The 26,392-nt window shown below is 45.7% G+C and overlaps 3 non-coding genes and 1 pseudogene across 3 annotated transcripts; all 4 read right to left on the reverse strand.

The window, feature by feature from the left end:
• Nucleotides 1–2,298: 2,298 nt before the first annotated feature.
• Nucleotides 2,299–2,370, reverse strand: trnam-cau (transfer RNA methionine (anticodon CAU)). The gene has a single exon. It is a non-coding gene; the product is annotated as a tRNA-Met (tRNA).
• Nucleotides 2,371–9,600: 7,230 nt separating this feature from the next.
• On the reverse strand, nucleotides 9,601–9,689 carry trnar-ucu (transfer RNA arginine (anticodon UCU)). Its single transcript is given in 2 exon segments — nucleotides 9,601–9,636; nucleotides 9,653–9,689. It is a non-coding gene; the product is annotated as a tRNA-Arg (tRNA).
• A 5,398-nt stretch (nucleotides 9,690–15,087) lies between these two features.
• LOC137364739 (U1 spliceosomal RNA) lies at nucleotides 15,088–15,235 on the reverse strand (annotated as a pseudogene).
• Nucleotides 15,236–23,394: 8,159 nt separating this feature from the next.
• trnat-cgu (transfer RNA threonine (anticodon CGU)) lies at nucleotides 23,395–23,466 on the reverse strand. The gene has a single exon. It is a non-coding gene; the product is annotated as a tRNA-Thr (tRNA).
• Nucleotides 23,467–26,392: the final 2,926 nt, after the last annotated feature.

A 26,392-nucleotide genomic window follows, 5' to 3' on the forward strand; every position in this document is an offset into this window, starting at 1 on the left:
CAGCAACACACGTGCTGACAGACTCACCCTCACTGCACAATGACACAAGGACACTGAGTAACAGCACCGACAATGAGGCAGGCAGAGAAAGACACACAGAAAACCATGAAGAGATTATCAGGACCCAGAAAGGAACAGACAGAGAAAGACACACAGAAAACCAGGAAGAGATTATCAGGACCCAGAAGGGAACAGACAGAGAAAGACACACAGAAAACCAGGAAGAGATTATCAGGACCCAGAAGGGAACAGACAGAGAAAGGAACTGAGCAAACCAGCAAGAGACAGCGAAAGACTCATGATTTATGTAATTGTGTTCTCTGTTGTGTAAAGATGTTCCCTGTGTTCTTTTAAAGATATTTCCTGCTGTGTAATATGTTCTCTGTTGTGTTACTGTATTCGCTGTTGTGTAAAGATGTTCTCTGTTATTGTGTAAAATGGTTCCCTGTTGGGTAAAGGTCTTCTCAGTTGTGTAAATATGATCCGTCTTGTGTAAAAGTGTTCCCTGTTGTTTAAATATGTTCCCTGCTCTGTAATGTAGAGCTGAGTCTGCACTAATGGAATTGCTACAGTATCATCCAGTCTGATACTGTATGAGGGCTGGAATATGATCCAACGCACAGTCTATACAAATTAAATTGCTATTGTATCTTTTAGTTTCACAATCCGGGGGAGTTTTAAACTGAATTCTCAGTTGGTATCTCAGGTTATACTATCTTTCAGATTCTCTCAATCTGATATCACACTTGAGATTTAGACTTAAGAAAGGATGTACTGGCATTGGAGGAGTTCAAAAGCGATTCACTCAGCTGATTCCTGAGATGAAGGGGTTGACTTATCAAGAACGGCTAAACAGGTTATTCATTCGAGTTCAGAAGAATGAGGGGTGATCTTTTTGAAACGTACAAGATTCTGAGGGGGCTTAACAGGGTGAAGAAGGGTCTCTGACCTGAAACATTAACTCTGCTTCTCTCTTTACAGATGCTGCCAGACCTGCTGAGTATTTCCAGCATTTCTTGTTTTTATTAACAGGGTAGATGTTGAGAAAATGTTTCCACTAGTGGGGAATCTCAAACTAGGCGACATAGTTACAGAATAAGGGGACACTCATTTAAACTGAGATGCAAATGAATTTCTTCTCTCAGAGGGGAGTGAATGTCTGGAATTCTCTACCCCAGACAGTATTGGAGGCTAAATCACTGAAAGTATTTAAAGAGGATGTAAATAGATTTTTGAAATATTGGAGAGTTGAGGGCTATGAAGAGCTGGCATGAAAGAGGAGTTGAGGTCTGGGGCAGATCAGCCATGATCTTACTGAATGGCAGGGCAGGCTTGAGGGGCCGAATGGCCTACTCCTGCTCCTATTTCTTCTGTTCTTATGTTATGTTATATCTAATGTATATGTCAGGATGCACTATGGGAATTAATACTGAAACTTATAAACTCATAATGTGTGTAAATATTGGGCTGATATTTAACTTGAATCTCAGAGTACATTATTGTGGTTAATTCTGTCAGTTTGAAAAGGGAACTCTGTGCCATAATGAAAACAAGAAATGCTGGAAATACTCAGCAGGTCTGGCAGCATCTGTGGAGAGAGAACAAAGTTAATGTGAGCTAAGGAAACAGACCTGAACTGTTAACTGTTTCTCTCTGCACAGATGCTGCCAGACCAACTGAACATTTCCAGCATTTTCTGTTTTTATTTCAGCAACACAGGTGTTGGGAGGCTCAGCCTGGCTACACAATGTTACAAGGATGCTGAGTAACACCATTGACATCGGGACAGAGAGAAAAACACACAGAAAACCAATAGACTGTGAGGAAGCAAAAGTGAGGGACAGAGAGAGAGACAACGAGACTGAGATGGAGAAACAAGGCATTTGTATGATTGTGTTCTCCCTGTTATCTAAAGGTATTTCCTGTTGTGTAAATATGTTTTCTGTTGTGTAAAGATGTACCCTGTTGTTGTGTAAAGGTTTTCCCTGTTATTGTTTTATTTTCTGTTGCTGACCGTCTCCTCACTGTGACCATTTGTCCTGGTTTTATTGTGGCCAACATCACCATCTGGTGGTGGAGAGGTGGCTCTGCAGGAAGGGGTTGACAAAGTGGGAGAGACTCGGCTGGTCCGTGTTTGCAGCTTGTGTTCGTGTGAGCAAAAGTGATTTGTTGCTGATTGATGTGTTCACTGGAAGGAAAAAGCTGATTGCAATAAAGTGCCTTTGGAAGCATCTTGTTATTATGGGTAAACACTTGATGTTTTGAAAGTGAACTGTTTGCATTATTACCAAGCATAAATAGCAGAGAATGGTTTCGATCCATCGACCTCTGGGTTATGGGCCCAGCACGCTTCCGCTGCGCCACTCTGCTTACTGCTGTTTTCAATTTCAGCTGCCCGTTAGTGAAATATGTTCATTTCCCCAATGTTTTTATCAAAATAGCATTGGAGTCGGATTTCTCAAGAATCCCAGACTCAGCAACACACGTGCTGACGGACTCACTGCACAATGACACAAGGACACTGAGTAACAGCACCGACAATGAGGCAGGCAGAGAAAGACACACAGAAAACCAGGAAGATATTATCAGGACCCAGAAAGGAACAGACAGAGAAAGGTACTGAGCAAACCAGCAAGAGACAGCGAGATAAAAGCAAAATACTGCGGATGCTAGAAATCTGGAATAAAAACAAGAAATGCTGGAACCACTCAGCAGGTCTGGCAGCATCTGTGGAAAGAGAAGCAGAGTTAACGTTTCGGGTCAGTGACCCTTCATCGGAACGAAGAGTTAACGTTTCGGGTCAGTGACCCTTCATCGTTCCGATGAAGGGTCACTGACCCGAAACGTTAACTCTGTTTCTCTTTCCACAGATGCTGCCAGACCTGCTGAGTGGTTCCAGCATTTCTTGTTTTTATTATAAGAGACAGCGAGAGACTGATGAACACCACTTGGAGGGAGCACTGAGGGTGGCAAGGGTCCAGAATGTAGTCTGGCTGGGGGGTTTCAATGTCCATCACCATGAGTGGCTCGGTAGCACCACTACTGACCATGCTGGCCGAGTCCTAACGGACATAGCTGCTCGATTGGGTCTGCAGTAGGTGGTGAGGGAACGAACAAGAGGGAAAAACATACTTGACCTCATCCTCACCAATCTGCCTGCTTCAGATGCATCAGTCCATGACAGTATTGGTAGGAGTGACCACTGCACAGTCCTTGTGGAGATGATGTCCCGTCTTCACATTGAGGATACCCTCTATCGTGTTGTGTGCCACTACCACTGTGCTAAATGGGATAGATTTTGAACAGATCTAGCAATGTATAACTGGGCATCCATGAGGTGCTGTGGACCATTAGCAGCAGCAGAATTGTAGTCAACCACATTCTATAACCTCATGGCCCGGCATATTCCCCCACTCTAACATTACCAACAAGCTGGGGACCAACCCTTATTCAATGAAGAGTGCAGGAGGGCATGCCAGGAGCAGCACCAGGCATACCTTGAAATGAGGCATCAGCCTGATGAAGCTGCAGCCCAGGACTACTTTCATGCCAAACAGCAGAAGCAGCATGTAATAGACAGGGCTAAGTGATCCCACAACCAACGGATCAGATCTACACCCTGCCACATCCAATGATGAATGGTGGTGGACAATTAAACAACCAACAGGAGGAGGTGGCTCCACAAATATCCCCAACCTCAATGATGGGGGAGCCCAGCACATCAGTGCAAAAGACAAGGATGAAGAATTTGAAACAATCTGCAGCCAGAAGTGCCGGGTTGATGATCCATCTCGGCCTCCTTCTGAAGTCCCCAGCATCACAGATGCCAGTCTTCAGCCAATTCGATTCACTCCACGTGATATCAAGAAACGACTGAAGGCACTGGATACAGCAAAGGCTACGGGCCCTGACAATATTCCGGCAATAGTACTGAAGACCTGTGCTCCAGAACTTGCCGCGCCCCTAGCCAAGCTGTTCCAGTACAGCTACAACACTGGCATCTACCCGGCAATGTGGAAAATTGCCCAGGTATGTCCTGAACACAAATAGCGGGACAAATCCAACCCAGCCAATTGCTGCCTCATCAGTCTACTCTCAATCATCAGTATAGTGATGGAAGATGTCATCGACGGGGCACTTGCTTCACAATAACCTGTTCAGTGATGCTCAGTTGGGTTCCGCCAGGGCCATTCAGCTCCTGACCTCATTACAGCCTTGGTTCAAACAAGGACAAAAGAGCTGAACTCAAGAGGTGAGGTGAGAGTGTCTGCCCTTGACATCAAGGTAGCATTTGACTGAGTATGGCATCAAGGAGCCAGAGTAAAACTGGAGTCAATGCGAATCAAGAGGAAAACTCTCCACTGGTTGGAATTGCACCTAGCACAAAGGAAAATGGTTGTGATTGTTGGAGGTCAATCATCTCAGCTCCAGGACATTACTGCTGGAGTTCCTCAGGGTAGTATCCTCGGCCCAACCTTCTTCACTACTTCATCAGTGACCTTCCTTCAATCATAAGGTCAGAAATGGGGATGTTCACTGATGATTGCAAAATTTAGCACCATTCGCGACTCCTCAGATACTGAAGCAGTCCATGTAGAAATGCAGCAAGACCTGGACAATATCCAGGCTTGGGCTGATAAGTGGCAAGTAACATTCGCGCCACACAAGTGCCAGGCAATGACCATCTCGAACAAGAGAGAATCTAACGATCTCCCATTGACATTCAACGGCATTACGATCGCTGAATCCCCCACTATCAACTTCCTGGGGGTTCCCATTGACCAGAAACTGAACTGGAGTAGCCTTATAAATAGTGTGACTACATGAGCTGGTCAGAGGGTAGGAATCATGCGGTGAGTAACTCACCTCCTGACTCCCCAAGCCTGTCCACCATTTACAAGGCACAAGTCTGGAGTGTGATGGAATACTATCCACTTGCCCGGATGGGTGCAGCTCCAACAACATTCAAGAAGCACGACACCATCCAGGACAAAGCAACACGCTTGATTGGCACCCCGTCCACAACATTCACTCCCTTCACCACTGACGTACAGTGGCAGCAGTGTGTACCATCGACAAGATGCACTGCAACAATGCACCAAGGCTACTCAGGCAGCACCTTCCAAACCTGCATCCTCTATTGCCTAGAAGGACAAGGTCAGCAGATGCATGGGAACACCACCACCTGAAAGTTCTCCTCCAAGCTAAACATCATCCTGACTTGGAACTCGATCGCCATTCCTTCACTGTCGCTGGGTCAAAATCCTGGAACTCCCTTCCTAATAGCACTGTGAGTGTACCTACCCCACATGGACTGCAGTGGTTCAAGAAGGAAGCTCACCACCACCTTCTCATGGGCAATTAGGGATGGACAATAAATGCTGGCCTGGCTGGCGACGTCCACATCCCATGAAAGAAATAATTAAATACAATAACAACTCATCTCAATTCCTAGTATTTCTAAATCCCACCAGTCCAACAGAAGCTGAACAATTATTGCATGTTGTGATTGACGGTCTGGTCTGTAAACTGCACTGTATCACAGATTGCTGACATTTGCTAACTGGAAGTGAGAACTGCAAAATCGGGACAGTAGTTCACATAGTCTGTCAGTGTGAAAGAATCAGGCAATTTGAGGTAATAGAATTTGTCTGTAAATGTTACACTCATATTGCTTTATATTTTTATATTGAAAATAAAAGTAATCATTTCGAGAAAATAGTGACATGTTGTCCAGACTTTGGTAGCCAGGTGTTTTCGTCTTGCACTCAGCAGGGCAATCCACAAGAATACCAATTTAAAGGAAAACAACAACTTTCTTCTGTATGAGAAGAGAGTGCTGATTGGTTGGCAAGTGAGCTCTGATTGGTCGAGGCATTGCCATTCAGAATGCATCAGTTTATGGTAACTGACAGATAACTGCCCAGCTTTGTTTGAAATTTAAACCAGGCAGCTTGACTCTGATTGGTCAAGGCATTGCCCTTTGGAATGAGCCAGTGAATGGCTGTCACTTATTTTGTTTATCTGAAACTGGCACAATGTGTGTGCATGTTCTTTCCGTCAGCAAAGAACAGGGCCCTGTGTATTAATATATGTAGCTTACAGTACACACCAGTGCACCACACTGCGAGCCCCACTGACAGTCTTAAATCGGTTGTCAGTGTAATTCTTAGCACACTGAGAATTATTTAGCAAATGTTGTCCTATTGTGGAATCACATCTCATGTTGGATACTGTGTTTTGAGTTTTGCAAGCACGGGTTGGTTGGGTAGGGCCCATTGCGAACAGCGGAAGGGACATGTTATTTGATACAATCCACCAGTTTTGGGATGTACGGTCTAGAAACCTAGCATCACACTGGTATTGAAATTCATATATCACGTTACTTATTTGTGTGATAGGCAGGACGTCTCTTTTGCTTGACAGCAGCATCCTGTTAGTGGTGAACACCACACTTGTTGCTCCTGCATAGGAACAGTAGCAAACAGCTCGCTTCACCTGTTACTCAAATACTGGGGATATATTACCCTTCCAGGGTAATTTGAGGGAGACTGGGCACTTTTCAGGGCTCAAAATGACGTCCTTCAGCCCATTTATAAGTTTGTGTGATATACAGTGAGAAATGATCTGATCAGTGTAGCCATTGTAATGCAGGATGTCTTTGATTCGCCCTATTTCAGCATCAAGCTTGCATGGTGAGCAAATGGCTCAGCCCTATTTATGAGGTTGTCGATAAGACCAATCTTATAGCGCGTGGAACTGTAATAATCCCAACGCGTGTATTGACCAGTGAAGGTATGTTTGCGGTAGACCGTGGTAGAAAACCCCTTAGCAGATTTCTCAACTAGTACATCAAGGAAAGGGAGCTCATTTGACAGCTCCATTCCAAAGGTGAATTAGAGTGTCGGATGGAGCCCATGAAGAAGTGCAAGGAAATTATTTCATGCAGCTGCGGATTCAAATATAGCAAACGTATCATCTACATATTGGAAATATGCAAGAGGTAGGAGGTTAGGTGTCATTCCCTTAAAAACAGGTTTGTCATGGAATCCAACAAAGATGTTTGTGAGAGCTGGGCCCAGAGGGGATCCCATGGCAACACCAGCGATACATGGTGTCAAAAAAACTGAACTCAACTGTGCAAGTTGCCGAGTTCATAAGTTCAATGAATACTGATTCACACAATGGTGACGGGTCTAGATCGCCATGATATAGCACTGCAGTGCAAATATCTATGGCTTCCTGAAGTGGTACATTGGTGAATAGGCTAGCAATGTCAAATGACACATGGACACGGCATTGCTATCGATAGGCAAGTCCTGTATGGTCTTCGCAAATGTGAAGGAATCCTTCACTGTGCATGTGGAGAACTTGCTCAAAAACTGGTTGTAACAATTTGCCCAACCATTTGGCAAATTCATTTCAGGATACTATTTACATTACTTCAAATAAAGGAAACACAACGACACAAAGAATTGAGCACAACGCTGAAAGTTTCACAGCAAATAGTCAAATGGGAAATGGATGAAATACAGAAAGAAAAAGCCTAAAATACTGAAAACACTCAGCCAGTCCGGAAACAACTGTGGAGAAGAGAAGCTCGGGTTAATGGTCCAGTTCTGTGACGCTTCTATATACCTGAAACATTGCTCCTACCTTCCTCTCTCCACAGATACTACTGGAACTGCTGAGTGTTTCCAGAATCTTCTGTTATTATTCAGATTTCCAGTGTGTGCAGTATTTCTCTTTTTGAAAATAAAATATTCCCTGAGAGGAATAGAACTTTACATAAAAAATAGGAGTGGGCCATTCGGCCCATCGAAATAGCTCTGCCATTCAATAAGATCACAGCTGATCTCCGACATCAACTCCATCTTACCACACTAGCACAGATCCCTTGATTCCCTTAGTATCCAAAAACCTATCGATCTCTCTCTTGGATATACCCAATGATTGAGCATCCACATCTCTCGAGTCACAGAGAGATACAGCACTGAAAAAGGCCCTTCGGCCCACCGAGTCTGTGCCGACCAACAATCACCCATTTATACTAATCCTACACTAATCCCATATTCCTAACACATCCCCACCGACCCTATTTTTCCCTCCCACCTACCTAAACCAGGGACAATTTATCATGGCCAATTTACCTACCAACAAGTCTTATGGCTTGTGGGAAGAAACCGGAGCACCTGGAGAAAACCCACACAGACACAGGGAGAACTTGCAAACTCCACCTAGGCAATACCCAGAATTGAACCCGGGTTGCTGGAGCTTTGAGGCTGCGGTGCTAACCACTGCGCCACTGTGCCGCCCATAATGTGTGATCTCACCAAGGCTCTGTCTAATTGCAGTCAAACTTCTTTATTCTTCTAAAAAAACTTCACAATGTTGAACACAACTATTAACTGCCATTCTGCTCTAAGAAGAAGGACCCCAGCTTCACACACCCCAGACCCCTATTCTTTCCACATTAGCTGAATTCCTGCATCTCTGATACATTCTAGTAAATCTCCTCTGCACCCACTCTAAGGCCTTGACATTCCTGCTAAAGTGTGGAGCATGGAATTAGACACAACGCTCTAACTGAGGCCTTTAACCAGTGAGATTTATAAAGGTCCAGCGTAAATTCCTTGTCTGTGTCCCGGACTCCCATTTCTGGTTTCTGACTCAATGTCGGCTCTGAGCTGTTGAAACTGCCTGAATAAATATTTCCACCCAACAAAGCGCTCGGAATATGAGAAGGGACAAAGTGAGTGACCAAGTACATCAACTCCAAGGAAAACTCCACCATGTAGTGAAAACACTCGAAACACAACGGCTCTTTTCAGAGCCACCCACAATCTCTCTGAAAAAAACTGCACCAACATCTCTCTAGAATTGGTTTATTTCATTGGTTTTAATGCTCAGTAACTCTCTGGAACTTTCTCACTGTCTTTGTGTTTTCTGTTTCAATCTGGTATGGAGATTCTGGGAAGATGAGTTTCACTGCCTGGGAGGATCTTTGTGGTTTTCCTGCAGAAACACAAAACAAAGTATCTTTTCAGAGTCACACACCGCCTCATAGGGACAGCAGTGACCTGGGAACGGGAGCTGGGGTGTGTTTTATGCCGGAAATATCAGTTAATGATTTATGTTGTGCTCTCGTTATATTCCAATCTCTGAATTGAGCCTTTCCACCACACCAGGGTTATGGGGAGAGTTTTCATCGTTTCTTTACCAAACGTACAGACGATGTTATAAAGTTACTGATTTATCCAGATGGCGGATTCTCCCCTCACAGTGAAAAGTAACATCACACCTTCACATCTGCCCATTGTTTTATAATTGAATAATTAGTCAAATGGAATTATTTGTGATGTTATTTGCCCCGAGACGGTGTTTCCTGCAGTGAAACTGATCAGTTTCAGCTCAGTCATTCAGGGACCTGGAATTCCTGCAGTTTGAGCCCGCTGTCACCCCAGCCCACTTCTGATTGGTCACCCTCTTCTCATAAAGTCAGTGACAGCACATGAGGAGGCCATTCGCCCCATTAAATCCATGTCGGGTTTCCAATCTGTTCAGTCCCCGACTCAATCCCCAAATCCCTGCAGGTCAAAATGACCAAGGCAGGACTCGAACCTGCAATCTTCTGATAACATCATAGAATATACAGAAGTCAGACACCTTATCCATTGGGCCACACAGCCATTAGCTTACATGAATGATTCAATCAGAGAACCTCGAAGCACAAAATGCAAAAAATCATTGGTTGAACCTGTCAACCTGGCAGAATATTTGAATTTGTGAAAGCCGCCAATTTCACTGTGGAAAAGAAGTGATCGACTGGAAAAGTACATAAAAATCTATTTTCCCGTAGCGGTTTAAATAAACTTTTAAAACACAATTTTGCTTTTACCGACTCAAATTGCTGGTGCTATTTTATGAACAGCTTTATTTGCCAATTTTTGTCAACTTCTCCTCCGTAACTGACAGTAATAGACTCCGTTCAGCAATCTTTCACGCGACAAATAACTCAAATTCGGTGTGGAAGTAATAAATTACAGACTATTGGTAATTCCCCTTCACACAGGCTTCAGGGGGACAGTGAGAAGCCACTGAAATAGTTGCTTCATTCTTTTAAAAGGTTCCCATTCTGTCCTGTTACTGACGTGTTGGAATCAGATTTGTATTTAACAAGTTATTTCTGTGAAAACAAAATCCTCAACAGACCAGCTGGGAATCTAGGAATCACTGTAGTAAAATAAAAGGCTTTTGATTGAGAAGATGGGACCTTCTCACCAGCAGCCGGGTTACATTCCCCTCACATCCTTGCACAGTGAGCTGCTCTTTCCCTCGAGAAATAGACAGCAGCAGTTGGAAGTTCAGTAAAAGGATCGGTTCATTGAGACAAGTTTCTGACTGACAGGTGGTGCTGAATATTAATACAAGAAGGTCCTGGAATGAGAAACAAGTGTCCAGAGTGGGGTCTGAAATCAGGACAGGGAAATGGCCAGCACTGACACAGATCATTTCATTATTACATTGATATCTGACTGTCTATAAGGAGAAGCGAGTTGAACACATGATGGTGAAAGGAATGGAAGATGACGCTGGTTGTTCCAGATGAAGAGGGATAGACAGAGGTGTGGGTACAGCAGACTTCAGACAGTAATCAGCCCTTTTAGATACTGTGGGTGGATCTGAAAAGAGCCTTTGGGATAGGGAAAAAAGCTCTTTGTTTAAAAACCCTCAAATAGCGACCTTGTAATTGGTCAGCTTACTAATGTTTTAGTTAGTGTAATTTATTAATAATTACTAATTACAAAGTGCTGTTTGGGCAGAGTGTGAAGCTGTGAGTTGATGTGTGAGGGACTTCACTGACTCGGGGAAGGAGGTGCTCTTTGGTCTCTCTTTTCTTTTCTGCCTTTTCAGCCTCCATGGTACAGGGGAAGAAGCTGATCGGTGAGTAACTGGTAAATTATTCTACTTATTACACTTATTACACGAGCAATAATGAGTTTGTAAAGCTTAGTAATGGCAGGGCAGCTCGAAAAGTAAAAGTTCGAAATTGGGGGAAGGCAAATTTTACAAAACTGAGAGGTGATTTGGTGGATGTGGACTGGATACAACTACTTGAAGGAAACCCCAAGGATGTTTTCTCAGTCCATTAAGAGCAAGAGGATAACTAAGGAAAGGGTATGACCTATCAGAGATGTACAAGGGAACTTCTGTGTGGATCCAGAAGATGTGGGCTGGGTTCTGAATGAGTTTTTTGTCTCTGCCTTCACAAAGGAGAGGGATGATGCAGACATTGTAGTAAAAGAAGAGGAGTGTGAAATATTAGATACAATAAGCATAATGAGAGTGGAAGTACTAGAGGGTCTGACATCCTTGAAAATGAATAAATCACCAGGGCCAGATGGTTTGCATCTGAGGTTGTTAAAGGAAGCCAGGGAGGAAATAGTGGATGCGCTGAGGATCATCTTCAAATCCTCACTGGATATGGGGGAGGTGCCGGAGGATTGGAGGTCTGCGAACGTTGTACTATTATTTTAAAAGGATGTGAGGGATAGGCCAAATAGTTATAGACCGGTCAGTCTGACCTCGGTGGTGGGTAAATTATTAGAATCCATTCTGAGGGACAGGATAAACTACCACTTAGAAAGACATGGATTAATCAGGGATAGTCAGCATGGATTTGTTAAGGGAAGGTCATGTCTGACTAACTTGATTGAGTTTATTGAGGAAGTAACAAGGAGCATTGATCAGGATCGTGCGGTGGATGTAGTTTACATGGATTTTAGTAAGGCATTTGATAAGGTCCCACATGGCAGACTGGTCAGTAAAATGAAAGCCCATGGGATACAGGGGAATGTGGCAGGTTGGATCCAAAATTGATTCAGTGGCAGGAAACAAAGGATAGTAGTCAACGATGTTTTTGCGAATGGAAAGCAGTTTTTAGTGGCATTCCACAGGGCTCAGTGTTGGGTCCCTTGCTGTTTGTGGTATATTTTAATTATTTGGAATTAAATGTGGGAGGTATGATTGGGAAATTTGCTGATGACACAAAAATTGGCCGTGTAATTGATGGTGAGGAGGATAGCTGTCGACTTAAGAATGATATGAATGGATTAATTGAGTGGGCGGAAAAGTGGCAAATGGAATTCAATCTGGAGAAGTGTGAGGTAATGCATTTTGGGAGGGCAAACAAAGTAAGGGAATACACAATAAACGGGAAGATATTGAGAGGGGTAGACGAAGTGAGAGACTTTGGAGTGCATGTCCACAGGTCCCTGAAAGTGACAGGATAGGTAGATAGAGTGGTGAAGAAGGCATATGGAATGCTTTCCTTTCTTGGTCGACAAAAGCAGGGATGTAATGCGAGAACTGTTTAAAACGGTGGTTTGGCCACAGCTGGAGTATTGCGTACAGTTCTGGTCATCACATCACAGAAAGGACATAATTGCTGTGCAGAGAGTACAGAGGAGATTTACAAGAATGATACTGTGGGTGGCTCTGAAAAGAACCTTTGGGTATTTGATAAAATCCTGGCAGATTGACTTGGTTTTGGTGCCCGGAGCGCTGGTTTTCTTGGGCAGCACCATGGCCTAGATATTAGGCAGCACCCAGCCATGAGTGATGGTCACCCCTCCCAGCAGCTTGGTGAGCTCCTTGTCATTCTGGACAGCCAGCTGTAGGTGTCTGAGGATGTTGCGGGTCTTCTTGTTGTCCTGGGCTGCGTTACTGGACAACTCGAGGATTTCAGCGGTCAGATACTCGAGCACAGCAGCCAGATAGACCGGGGCTCCGGCACCCACATGCTCAGCATAGTTGCCCTTTCTCAGGAGCCTGTGTACACGGCCCACCGGGAACTGCAGTCCAGCCCGGGAGGAGGGAGACTTGGCCTTGGACCGAGCTTTCCCGCCGGTCTTTCCTCTTCCAGACTTTTCTTTTCCAAAAATATACTTGAGGACATTCCGTGCAGACCACTGCCTGATGGATTAGTGGTCAAAGGTGTTTTTCCACACAAACATTTCCACGAACGCACAGTCCAACTGGATGGAGCGTTCCGTGACACTATGACCAGATCCATCCTTCGCAACACCGGGGTCATATTGAACCTCAGCACGTAGTGACACTTGGTGTTTGCATACTGGGGCTCTACGCACAGATTGATGCAGCCACATACTAAGGCGGCCATCAGGTTGAGGGCGACGTTGAGTACATTTTTTCGCCTTTAACCAGAGGTTTGAACATCGTGTCCCTCTGGACCCTGTCCATTTTGCATCTTCAGATAAAGCGGGAAATGGCTCGGGTGACCGCCACAGCGCAGGAGTGGGGTATGGGCCAGACCTGTGCCACTCACAGCAACAACGTGAGCACCTTGCACCTGATGACCAGGTTCTTACCCGTAATAGAGAGAGAACGCTGCTCCCACATTTTTTTTTAATTTCCAAAATATACTTTATTTATAAAAATCTGTAAAAATTACATTGCCAAACAGTTTCCAAACAGCACCAAAAAATACAAACATTGCAAGGGGGATCAGTTTCCTTCAATACTGTCATGAGTTTCTTCCCAACCCTTGTTACATTTGTGATTTTGTCCAGTGTTTATTTGCGCAGTGTCTCACTGTCTTTTGCACAACCGCCTTGGCTAATTTCAAGTCATATAATGTTCTGGCTGCTGGTTTCATGTTGTGCGTCAGGTCGGTTCTGCTTTTTGCTTCAATAACAGATGTCATCTCTGCTGAGTAGGTGGGGAAGAGACAGTTGCCCACCTCCTTCTGGAATGTGTCTTTGCAAAGCAGGTGTGGAAAGAGATGCAGTGGTTTTTGTCGAGGTTCATCCCAAGCAGCTCTGTTAGACAGGGGTCTGTGCTCTGCGGGCTCTGCACACCGAGATAAACATCAACTGCTGCTGGAGGACCATCAATTCGGTGATAGACACTCTTTGGTCTGCCCGAACCTTGCTGGTCTACAAGCGCAAAAAGTTGTCCAAGACCGATTGTTGCAGACTGGCACATTCCAAGGTCCAGGACTACGTGCTGAGGGACGCACTAAAGCTTGGGGTAGCCGCTGCAAAGGCTCAATGGGGAAAGACCACTGTGTAAGGTCCTCCCGCTATTGTGAACTAAGGAACTGGACCCATGGGAAACCCCTCGGGCTGTATACACCAAATATGGTTTTGCTGTAAAATGTACATGGCAGGTAAAATGGAATGGAAGGGTTGTGAGGCAACTCACTCCTCTATTAAAGAAAACTGATTTCTTTCACACTTTTTGGAATGTCATCGAGTCATGGAGAGATACAGCACTAAAACAGGCCCTTTGGCCCACCGAGTCTGTGCTGACCACCAACCACCCATTTACACTAATCCTACATTAATCCCATATTCCCTACCACATCCCCACCTTCCCTCAATTCTCCTACCACCTACCTACACTCGGGGCAATGTACAATGGCCAATTTACCTATCAACCTGCAAGTCTTTGGCTGTGGGAGGAAACCAGAGCACCCGGCGGAAACCCACGCGGTCACAGGGAGAACTTGCAAACTCCACACAGGCAGTACCCAGAACTGAACCCGGGTCGCTGGAGCTGTGAGGCTGCAGTGTTTTTTTCCAGATTCTTATGAATAAAGTATATTTTGGAAAAACAAAATTCTTAATGAAGTAGGCGCAGTCGATGGGTGCACCTCCTTCACTATCTTTCACCGCCACCCTAACGGTGTTACACACCCCCTGGCCTGGAGCTCTGGTGTTGGTTGCAGCCATTTTTACTTGACGTTTTCCTGGGACAAGTACTAAATCCTCAACTGACAGGGAAACCACCACCACGGTATATCTCCAATCCCAAAGGGCGAAATGCCCTAAATACGGTGCTGAAACCACCGTCCACCCCCAAAAAAACACAAAAACAGCACCTGTATTATCAAACGCCACTGATCACGGTCTCTCCCCTGCCAGCTAAGTCCACGCATTGAGGTGGAGAAGTGCGTACTTGGAGCTGCGAAGAAACGAGCACGAGTGTTTATAGCAAAAAATAATTGGGAGCTGAAACACTGTCCAGCAACAGCTAGTAAATTCTATTTTTGATTCATATAATCAGGGGTGAGCGCAAAAGCTGACCCCCAACTATCACAAATTCTGCAGTTGAGTATCCCACATTTGAAGACATCACAGGCATCAGAAAACCCACAGTACAATAGGTTAGCCTCATCCTGGGAGAACTTTTTTCTTTATTTCCAAAATATACTTTATTCATAAAAATCTGTAAAAATTACATTCCCAAACAGTTTAAAACAGCATCAAGTCAAAAAATACAAACAGTGCAAAGGTGATCAGTTTCCTTCTATACAATCATGAGTTGCCTCACAACTCTTCCATTTCATTGTCATTTTACATTTACAGCACACAGAATTTTCCCGATACAGTTCGAGGGGTTTCCCATGGATCCAGCCCCTCAGTTCAGCTTGGTGGGGGGACCTTACACTGTGGCCTTTCCCCATTGAGCCTTTGCTGCGGCTGCCCCAAGCTTAAGTGCACCCCTCAGCACGTAGTCCTGGACCTTGAAACGTGCCAGTCTGCAACATTCCGTCACCGACAACTCTTTGCACTGGAAGAGCAGCAAGTTTCTGGCAAACCAAAAGGCATCTCCCGCTGAATTGATAGTCCTCCAAGCAGTTGATGTTTGTATCAGTGTGCGTCCCTGGGAACAGTCTATAGAGCACAGACTCCTGTGTTATCAAGCTGCTTGGAATAAACCATGACAAAAACCACTGTATTGCTTTGATCTTTTTTTTTATTTCCAAAATATACTTTATTCATAAAAATCTGCAAAAATTACATTGCCAAACAGTTTCAAACAGCACCAAAAAATACAAACATTGCAAGGGAGATCAGTTTCCTTCTATACTATCATGAGTTTCTTCACAACCCTTCCATTTCACTATTGTTATGCCAATTACAGTTTCACATTTACAGCAAAAGAAAATATCAACAAAACAGTTCGAGGAGTTTCCCATGGATCCAACCCCTCAGTTCAGCTTGGTGGGAGGAACCTTACTTTTTTTTTATTTCCAAAATATACTTTATTCATAAAAATCTGTAAAAATTACATTGCCAAACAGTTTCCAAACAGCACCAAAAAATACAAACATTGCAAGGGAGATCAGTTTCCTTCAATACTGTCATGAGTTTCTTCCCAACCCTTCTGTTTCACAATTGTCATGTCAATTACAGTTTTACATTTACAGCAATTGAGAATATTAACGATACCGTTCGAGGGGATTCCCATGGATCCAGCCCCTCAGTCCAGCTTGGTGGGGGAACCTTACACTGTGGTCTTTCCCCATTGAGCCTTTGCTGCGGCTGCCCCAAGCATTAGTGCGTCCCTCAGCACGTAGTCCTGGACCTTGGAATGTGCCAGTCTGCAACATTCGGTGGTGGACAACTCTTTGCACTGGAAGACCAGCAAGTTTCGGGCAGACCAAAGGGCGTCTTTCACCGAATTGATAGTCCTCCAGCAGCAGTTGATGTTTGTCTCGGTGTGCGTCCCTGGGAACAGCCCGTAGAGCACAGACTCCTGTGTTACAGAGCTGCTTGGGATGAACCTTGACAAAAACCACTGCATCTCTTTCCACACCTGCTTTGCAAAGGCACATTCCAGGAGGAGGTGCGCGACCGTCTCTTCCCCACCACAGCCAACGCGGGGGCATTGTGCGGAGGGGCGAGACTTCGGGTGTGCATGAAGGATCTGACGGGGAGGGCCCTTCTCACCACCAGCCAAGCTACGTCTTGGTGCTTGTTTGAAAGTTCTGGTGATGAGGCATTCCGCCAAATGACTTTGACGGTCTGCTCGGGGAACCATCCGACATGATCCACTGTTTCCTTTTCCCATAGGGCCTTGAGGACATTCCGTGCAGACCACTGCCTGATGGATCGGTGGTCAAAAGTGTTTTCCCGCAGAAACTGCTCCACGAAGGATAGGTGGTACGGCACCGCCCAACTGCATGGAGCGTTCCGCGGCAATGTGACCAGGCCCATCCTTCACAACACCGGGGACAGATAGAACCTCAGCACGTAGTGACACTTGGAGTTTGCGTACTGGGGATCTACACACAGCTTGATGCAGCCGCACACGAAGGCAGTCATCAGGATGAGGGCCACGTTGGGTACATTTTTCCCACCCTTGTCCAGAGATTTGAACATCGTGTCCCTCCGGACCCGGTCCATTTCCCTGCTGCTGGAGGACCATCAATTTGGTGATAGACACTCTTTGGTCTGCACGAAATCTGCTGGTCTTGCAGCGCAAAATGTTGTCCACGACCGAGTTTTGCAGACTGGCACATTCCAAGGTCCAGGACTACATGCTGAGGGACGCACTTTTATTAAGGTTGTTAAGATAAAGATTCTTTCTCTTCAAAGGTGATCAGAGGGCGAGAGAGAGACAGAGGGAAATGTCCAGACTCCAGAGAAGAATGCAAAATCTGCTCTGGCTGCAGTCGATGGGAGTCGAGGTCAAGGAGGACTTCCAAGAGGTGAAGAACCAGCAGGCCTCGCTCTTTGCCACGGAGGCCTCCAAGATCATCTTCCGGTCCAGAGTCCTCTCCATTGAGCAGGATGAGACGTGCTCACGTTTCTTCTTCCAAAATGTACACAGAGAGAGCTCTGTTATCAGCAGCTTGAAGGAACAGGATGGCTCAGTAACGTCTTTGCAATCCAACACAGCGGCACAGTGGCGCAGTGGTTAGCACCTCAACCTCACAGCTCCAGTGACCCGGGTTCAATTCTGGAGACTGCCTGTGTGGAGTTTGCAAGTTCTCCCTGTGTCTGCGTGGGTTTTCTCCGGGTGCTCCGGTTTCCTGCCAAAAGACTTGCAGGTTGGTAGATAAATGGGCCATTATAAATTGCCACTAGTATAGGTCGGTGGTAGTGAAATATAGGAAAAGGTAAGAATATGGGATTAGTATAAATGGGTGGTTGATGGTAGGTACAGACTCGGTGGGCCGAAGGGCCTGTTTCATTGCTGTATCTCTAAAAAAATATTAAGGATCAGCAAATGCTTTAATGCTGGGCTGCAAGACGCGAAGCCCACAGACAGCACGGCTTCCCAGTTCTTCCTGTCATCTATCACAGAGGTCTTGGAAGACAGCATGAGGGAGAGACTGGACAAGCCGCTAACTCTGGACGAGCTGACAAAGGCCATCAGGTCCATCGAGACGAGTACATCTCCCGGAAGCGACGGCTTACCGGTTGAGTTGTATTCGGCCCTGTGGGACTGGGTCGGCCCAGACCTGCTGGAAGTATACGACAGTATGCTCCTGGCCAGCAGCATGTCAGAATCCATGAGGAAAGGCATCATCGCCCTCATCTACAAGCGGAAGGGGGTGAGGGCGGAAATCAGAAATTGGCGGCCCATCTCACTGCTTAATGCAGATTACAAGATTCTGTCCAAAGTCATCGCCAGTCGAGTCAAGTCTGCTCTGGAGTTGGTGATTCACCCTGACCAGGCCTGCACTGTACTCAGCAGGAAGCTCTCTGATAGTCTCACACTACTCAGGGATATGGACATCTGCCTCATCAGCTTGGACCAGGAGAAGATTTTTGACGGGATATTGCACACATTCATGATGGACCTGCTCTCCAAAATGGGGTTTGGGGACGGAATCTGCAATTGGTTCAAACTGCTTTGCACAAACATCAGTAGTGCAGTCTCAATCAATGGGTGGGAATCATAAAGTGCCCTGATCCAATCTGGAGTCAGACAGGGCTGTCCTCTCTCCCCTGTCTTGTCTGATTGCTGTATCGAACCTTTTGCAGAGTCCATTAGGAAGGATGCAGGCATAAGAGGGGTGACAATCCCAGTCCGTGGACGCACTCAGGTAAAAGCCTCCCTGCACATGGCCAATGTTGCTGTCTTCTGCTCGGATCCACCATCCCCTCGCAGACAGTTGAGCATCTGCGACCAGTTCGAACCAAAGCCAACTATGGCAAGAGTGAGGCCATGTTCTTTGGGAACCGGGCCGACCGATCCTTTGTCCCCTTCACCATCAGGTCAGACTACCTGAAGGTGCTGGGGTTATGGTTCGGAAGGGCCGGGGCCTGCTCCAAAACCTGGAAGGAGCGAGTGGCCAGGGTGCACAATAAACTGAGTGTGTGCGAGCAGCGATCTCTCTCCATTGTGGGTAAGAAAATGGTCATCAGGTGCGAGGCACTCTCGTTGTTGCTGTACGTGGCGCAGGTCTGGACCATACCCCACTCCTGCACTGTGGCAGTCACCCGAGCCATTTTCCGCTTTATCTGGAGATCTAAAATGGACCAGGGCGGGAGGGACACGATGTTCAAACCTCTGGACAAGGGCGGGAAAAATGTACCCAACGTCGCCCTCATCCTGTTGACCACCTTCGTGTGCAGCTGCACCAAGCTGTGTGTAGAGCCCCAGTACACAAACACCAAGTGTCACTATGTGCTGAGGTTTTATCTGTCCCTGGTGTTGCGAAGGATGGGTCTGGTCACATTGCCGCGGATCGCTTCATCCAGTTGGACTGTGCCGTACCAGCTATCCTTCGTCGGAATGTTTCTGCGGGAAAACACCTTTGACCACCAATCCATCAGGCAGTGGTCTGCACGGAATGTCCTCAAGGCCCTACGGGAAAAGGAGATGGTGGATCCGGTCGGATGGTTCCCCGAGCAGACTGCCAAAATCATTTGGCAGAATGCTTCATCACCAGAACTTTCAAACAAGCACCAAGATGTAGCTTGGTTGGTGCTAAGAAGAGCCCTTCCTGTCAGATCCTTCCTGCATGCCCGAAGTCTCACCCCCTCCACACGCGGCCCTCGAGGTGGCTGCGATGGGGAAGAGGCAGTTGCCCACCTCCTTCTGGAATGTGTCTTTGCAAAGCAGGTGTGGAAAGAGATGCAGTGGTTTTTGTTGAGGTTCATCCCAAGCAGCTCTGTAACACAGGAGTCTGTGCTCTACGGGCTGTTCCCAGGGATGCACACCGAGATAAACATTAACTGCTGCTGGAGGACCATCAATTTGGTGATAGACACTCTTTGATCTGCCCGAAACCTGCTGGTCTTGCAGCGCAAAGAGTTGGCCACGACCGAGTTTTGCAGACTGGCACATTCCAAGGACCAGGACTACGTGCTGAGGGACGCACTAAAGCTTGGGGTAGCCACTGCAAAGGCTCAATGGGGAAAGACCACTGTGTAAGGTCCCCCCGCCATAGTGAACTGGGCAGCTGGACCCATTGGAAACCCTTGTGCTGTATACACCAGGTATGGGTTTGCTGTAAAATGTCCATGTCAGGTAAAATGGAATGGAAGGGTTGTGAGGCAACTCACTCCTGCATTGAAGAAAACTGATTTCCTTTGCACTTTTTGGAATGTCAACTTGGTGCTGTTTTGAACTGTTGTATAATGCATTTTTTACAGATTTATATGAAGAAAGCATATTTTTAGGAATAAAAACCTGGGGATTCATATGCATAGTTCTTTGAAGGTGGCAGGACACATTGAGAAAGTAGTTAGCAAAGCATATGGGATCTTGGGCTTCATAAATAGAGGTACTGAGTCCAAAAGTAGGGAAGTTATGCTGAACCTGTATAAATTTCTAGTTGGGCCACAACCAGAGAATTGCATCCAGTTCTAGTCAACACACTTTTGGAGGGATGTGAGTGTCCTTGAGAGGGTGGAGGAGATTTAACAGAATGGTTCCAGGCATGAGGGATTTTAGCTGTAAGGTTAGGTTGGAGAAGCTGGGGCTGTTCTCCTTGCAGCAAAGGAGATTGAGCGGAGATTTGATCGACATGTAAAAGATTATAATAAATATGACAGGTTTAGATAACTTACAGGGCGATGGGGATAGAGCGGGGGAATGGGACTGAATGGATTGATTTACATGGGCTTGATGGGCAAAATGACTTCCTGTGCTGTAGTGACTCCAGGACTCAATGACTCTCTCTCCTTCTCTCTCTTTCTCTCTCTCTCTCTCTGTCTATCGCTTTACCTCTCTCTGCCTCTCTCTCTCTATCTGTCTTTAGCTGGTCCTCTAACTTTCTATTGCACTCTCTCTCTCTTTTTTGTTTCACTCTCTCTCTCTCCATTACACACATATTTGTCAATCACATGTCAAAGAAGGAAGCGTAATGAAGGAATGTCTGCGCCCTTGAAAATGTTTCCAGCAGAATAGTTAAATGTTTAAAGTTTCTGTAGGGAGTTTGACCTGAGATGGTGAGACACAAGGATGTGAGGTTATTAAAGTCTTCACCAAATGTAATAGGGAATAATTTTCTTCACTGGTGAACCCAAAGGAACAAATATGGCACAAGAATGAGAAAAGTCAGAGGATTGAGAAACATCCAATGGTTCTTCACATATACAAGTCAGCAGACCCACAGAAAAACAGTAGGTTGAGAGTTCAGATCCAGTGATAGACTGGACAAATATCGAGCCAGTGCTTTTTTCTTTATAAACCTGACATCTGTCCACTTGGCTATTGCACCTCGTCTCGATGTATCTGATAATACTGATACTATTTGTATTCCACAGTTGCTTTGAAATCACAGGCAATATAAATGGATTGGGAATGTCAATGGTCAGGAACCATTAATGGATTGGGAAAGTCAATGGACTGGAAAATATCAGTGGATTGGGAAATTCTATAGACTGAGTTATTTCAATGGATTGGGACAGTTCAGTACATTGTGAAACATCAATGGATTAGGAAACAGGAATTAAAGGGACAGATGAAGTTCAACCTGGAAAAGTGTGAAGTGATTCATTTTGGAATGTCGAATTTGAATGCAGAATACAGGCTTAAAGACAGGATGCTTGGTAGTGTGGAGGAACAGAGGGATCTTGGGGTCCATGTCCATAGATCGCTCAAAGTTGCCACCCAAGTTGATAGGGTTGTTAAGAAGGCGTATGGTGTGTTGGCTTTCATTAACAGGGGGATTGTGTTTAAGAGCCGCGAGGTTATGCTGCAGCTCTATAAAGCCCTGGTTAGACCACACTTGGAATATTGTGTTCAGTTCTGGTCGCCTCATTATAGGAAGGATGTGGAAGCTTTAGAGAGGGTGCAGAGGAGATTTACCAGGATGCTGCCTGGACTGGAGTATATGTTTTACGAAGAAAGGTTGAGGGTGCTAGGGCTTTTCTCATTGGAACGAAGAAGGATGAGAGGTGACTTGATAGAGGGGTACAAGATGATGAGAGGCATAGATAGAGTGGATAGCCAGAGACTTTTTCCCAGGGCAGAAAGGGCTATCACCAGGGGGCATAATTTTAAGGTGATGGAGGAAGGTTTCGGGGAGATGTCAGAGGTAGGTTCTTTACACAGAGAGTGGTGGGTGCGTGGAATGCACTGCCAGCGGTGGCAGTAGAAGCAGATACATTAGGGACATTTAAGCGACTCTTGGATAGGTACATGGATGATAGTAAAATGAAGGGTATGTAGGTAGTTTGATCTTCGAGTAGGTTAAAGGTTCGGCACAACATCATGGGCCGATGGGCCTGTACTGTGCTGTACTGTTCTATGTTCTATGTTCCAGATGAAAGGATTGCATTAATCGATGGATTATAATGTGGAGAGGCAGGAGAAAATGATGCCATTTTAAGTAGGGGGCCGGGGGTTAGTAGAAACAGACCAGGGCTATTTTACTCTCTATCTCACTCCTTTCTTCGATCTGGCTCATTATCACATCCTCTCTCTCTCAGAGCGGTGGGAATCGCTGGAACCCACACTTGTTGCTCAGGTTGTTTGGTTCCGGGAAAATACAAGGTCCACATCAGATTGACAGGAAGGATAAATGTGATTCAGAGCCAATCATATTCCTTTTGGTGATGTGTGCTCAGCCTTGTTATATCAGCAAAGGCAGCAGGAAATGCAAATCCTGAAGAGTTTTGATAGAGTAAAGAAGGAGAAAGTGTTGCCAGTGACAGAAAGGTCAGTAACCAGAGGAAACACATTTAAAGTAATCGACAAAAGAATTCGAGTTGTGATGAGGAGATTGTTTTTTCAGCAGTGTGTTGTTCTGGTCTGGAATGCAATCCTGAAAGGTCAGTGGAAGCAGATTCAATGTTAACTCTGAATGGAATTGGATATACACCTGACATGGAAAATAAAACAGGGCAATGGGGGAAAGGACAGGAGTACGGGATGTGGGATTAATAGAATAGATCTGTTAAATATCAAGCAAATGCACAGTATTAAGGTTCTGTGCTTGGACCTCAGTTATTTTCACTCTATCAATGGCAGAGAAGGCTCGAGGAACCATGTGGCTTCTCGTCATGTTCTTCCCAGTGTCCAGGATGAAGTGCAACATGACGCTGATTTCTAGATGGCCGACACAAATGCAACGGACATCTTTTCTGGAAACATCACATTTAAAGTGATAAACTAACCATAAGGCACGGACGGGGATTGAACCCGTAATCTTCAGTTTACGAGACTGACGCCTTACCACTTGGCCACCATGCCTTTCCTGAATGGACACCTGAGGCTCCAGAGGAGGATTTGTGATTCTTTTTCAATTTGGTTGAAACAGCATCGAGAAACATGCACAGAAATGAAGAGGGATTGTGGAATGGGGAACAGATCAGCCTCATTTCCATCATCAGCATCATGAAATCTTCATTCAGACATTCCATTCCCATCCTCAGCTTTTCTCACATCTGTACAATAATATGAGTGGACATTGGGTTGTTACTGGGCAGATTATATAAATAGACTATGTGCATCATCACAGGAAGTGCTGTAATATAATCTGTACGGCACCTCATGGAGAGTTGTAGTTGAAACCTTCAATGCAAGATGTGCAGAGTAAACTCAGGTTATTTTAACCGTCAGATTCTTATAAATTCTGTACTAAGCCTTGACAGATATCAGAATATTATATGGGGGCCACAGTAAACCAAAGCGAAGATGGAGAAATCTTTGCCTGTACCTTTGAAAAGGTCACTGGACTGAACCAAGCCGAGGACTGGCCGAGATGGTTCCAAAGGTTTGCAAGGTATCGTACTGCATCGGGTCTCGTGCAGAAGCCAGACATGGAACAGGTCAGTACGCTATTGTCTGCAATGAAGGGAGTGTGCAGGCAACATCCTCATGAAGAACAGAAGGCAACATGTGAAGAAGTTATTAAGGCACTCAACCTATTTTAATTGAGGAAAGAAATGTCATCGTGGAGCCAAAGTTAAAACGCTGCATTTGCTGACAACGCAACCACCAGGTGACGCTGTACTAGCACATGCGCAAATGCAGTCTCTTCCACTGAAACGTCACTGTCTGTGACATTCAGGCAGCTGCCAGGCTGAAAGATGGAGCTCCTCAATTTATCACAGAAAACAACTTCGACCCAAAAATCCCGTCAAAGGTTGCCATCGCCGCCTCCGTCCCACCCCCAACAGTCCCCCGCTCCTTCTTGTGCATTATATAGTACCAAGTCATCTTAATTCACCTAAAGTGAATTACTTTCGGAGCAGTGACTGTCATTTCATAAGCAAATATGGCACATATCTACACAATGGACATGTTTTGGTTGATACTCGGTGAACGTTGCGCTGTTTGAAGTCTCATCAGAAGGACAGCACCTCTGACAGTGCTGCACACCCTCTGTAATTCAGTGAGGTTTCATAGAGTCATAGAGTTATACAGCACAGAAACAGGCCCTTCGGCCATCGTGTCCGTGCCGGCCATCAAGTACCTATCTATTCTAATCCCATTTTCAAGCACGTGGCCGTAGCCTTGTATTCTGTGGCGTTTTGAGTTATCATCTAAATACTTCTTAAATGTTATGAGGGTTCCTGCCTCTACCACGCCTTCAGGCAATGTGTTCCAGATTCCAACCACCCTCGAGGTGAAACATTTTTTCCTCAAATCCCCTTTAAACAGTGCCATCCCATTCTCCGGACGATCATTCCCCGCTTCCCCCCATCCCACTCTCTGACTGCTCACTCCCCGCTTCACCCACCACCACCCCCATCCTGCTGTCTGGCTGCTCACACTCCAGGCCATGGGCTCTGCCGCTTCCTTCCTCTCGGCCACTCGCTCCAACATTGCCCCATGACCCCTCGAGGCTCGCCTTGATTTATCGGGTGGTGCGGTGAAGAATGATCGAATATTGGAGCGAGAGGCCGAGAGGAGGGAAGCAGCATGGCTTAGAGCTAGTGTCTGGAGGGACGTGGGGGGGAAGCGGGGCGTGAGTGGTCGGAGAGAGGGCAGTGCGGGGGTGGGGGGGGGGTGTAACAAGCGGACGGAGGGCGGGGGAGCGGGGTAGCGAGGAGCGGGCAGTGAGCGGCCTGGAGTGAGTGGCTGAGAGGGAATAGAGAGTTTTCCTGCGCATGCGCCACTTCGTCCTGGAAGACGTAGGCTGAGCATGCGCAGTATCTCAGAGCGCAGGAGACTGATCGTGCATGTGCGAGCTTGGAGCGCTCTGATGACGTCGGCTGGCTGCTGCATTGTCAGGAATCACTTTGAATTTAATAAGCGTACAAAACAGAAAGGGGAGAGTAATCATTCATTTATCAATGACTTGTACAATCTCACGGAGGTTTGTGAATACGGCAACTTAAGGGAAGAGCTGAATGGAGACAGGATTGTGTTCGGGGTATTAGACAACACCCTTTCAGATCATCTACAGTCCAGGGCTGATCTCACATTAACGAAAGAGTTTCAAGTGAGCAGACAAACAGAGGTTAGAAAGTTTAACCAATCCATTGTTCGAGGGGACAGGGAGAGTCTGATCTCGAGAGTTGCAGACTCAATTGAATTTGTTAAGAAAACAAAAGGAAAAATTAGTGGTCAAAGACAAGAAAGACGGGAAGAGCATCTAGTGGTAGCTGCAACCAATTGCAGTAGGTGTGGCCGAGAGAGACACAAGTGGGAAAACTGCCTCGCCAAAGAAGCTGAGTGTTTTTCCTGCAGAAAGTTGGGACACTTTCAGTCAGTGTGTGGCAGTAAAATACCAGCACTGAATATAATTAAAGGGAAATCCCCAGAGAGCAAAAACATGAATGAAGTACAGGATATCCAAAGTGTGGAAATACATTTTTTAGGTGAAATCCAGGAAATAAAGTGAGAGTTGCTGGACGACAGAAATTCTGAAATATTTTAAGACAGAGGTAGATAGATTCTTGATAACCAAGGGGGTGAAAGGTTATCAGGGGCAGGTGGGAATGTGGAGTTGAGGTTGCAATCAGATCAGCCATGATCTTATTGAATGGTGGAGCAGGCTCGAGGGGCCGAGTGGTCTACTCCTGCTCCTACTTGGTATGTTTGTATGTAAGAAAACATGTTCTAGATACAATGAGAACTATCATTTGTTTGGAAATGGATTTGAACGCTTTTATCAAAAGGTGAGAGCTTTAATTTTTCTACAATTAACAGGCAAATCCTTGTGGAGTTG

Source organism: Heterodontus francisci, unplaced genomic scaffold, assembly GCF_036365525.1.
Source record: "Heterodontus francisci isolate sHetFra1 unplaced genomic scaffold, sHetFra1.hap1 HAP1_SCAFFOLD_75, whole genome shotgun sequence".
Lineage (NCBI taxonomy): Eukaryota > Metazoa > Chordata > Chondrichthyes > Heterodontiformes > Heterodontidae > Heterodontus > Heterodontus francisci.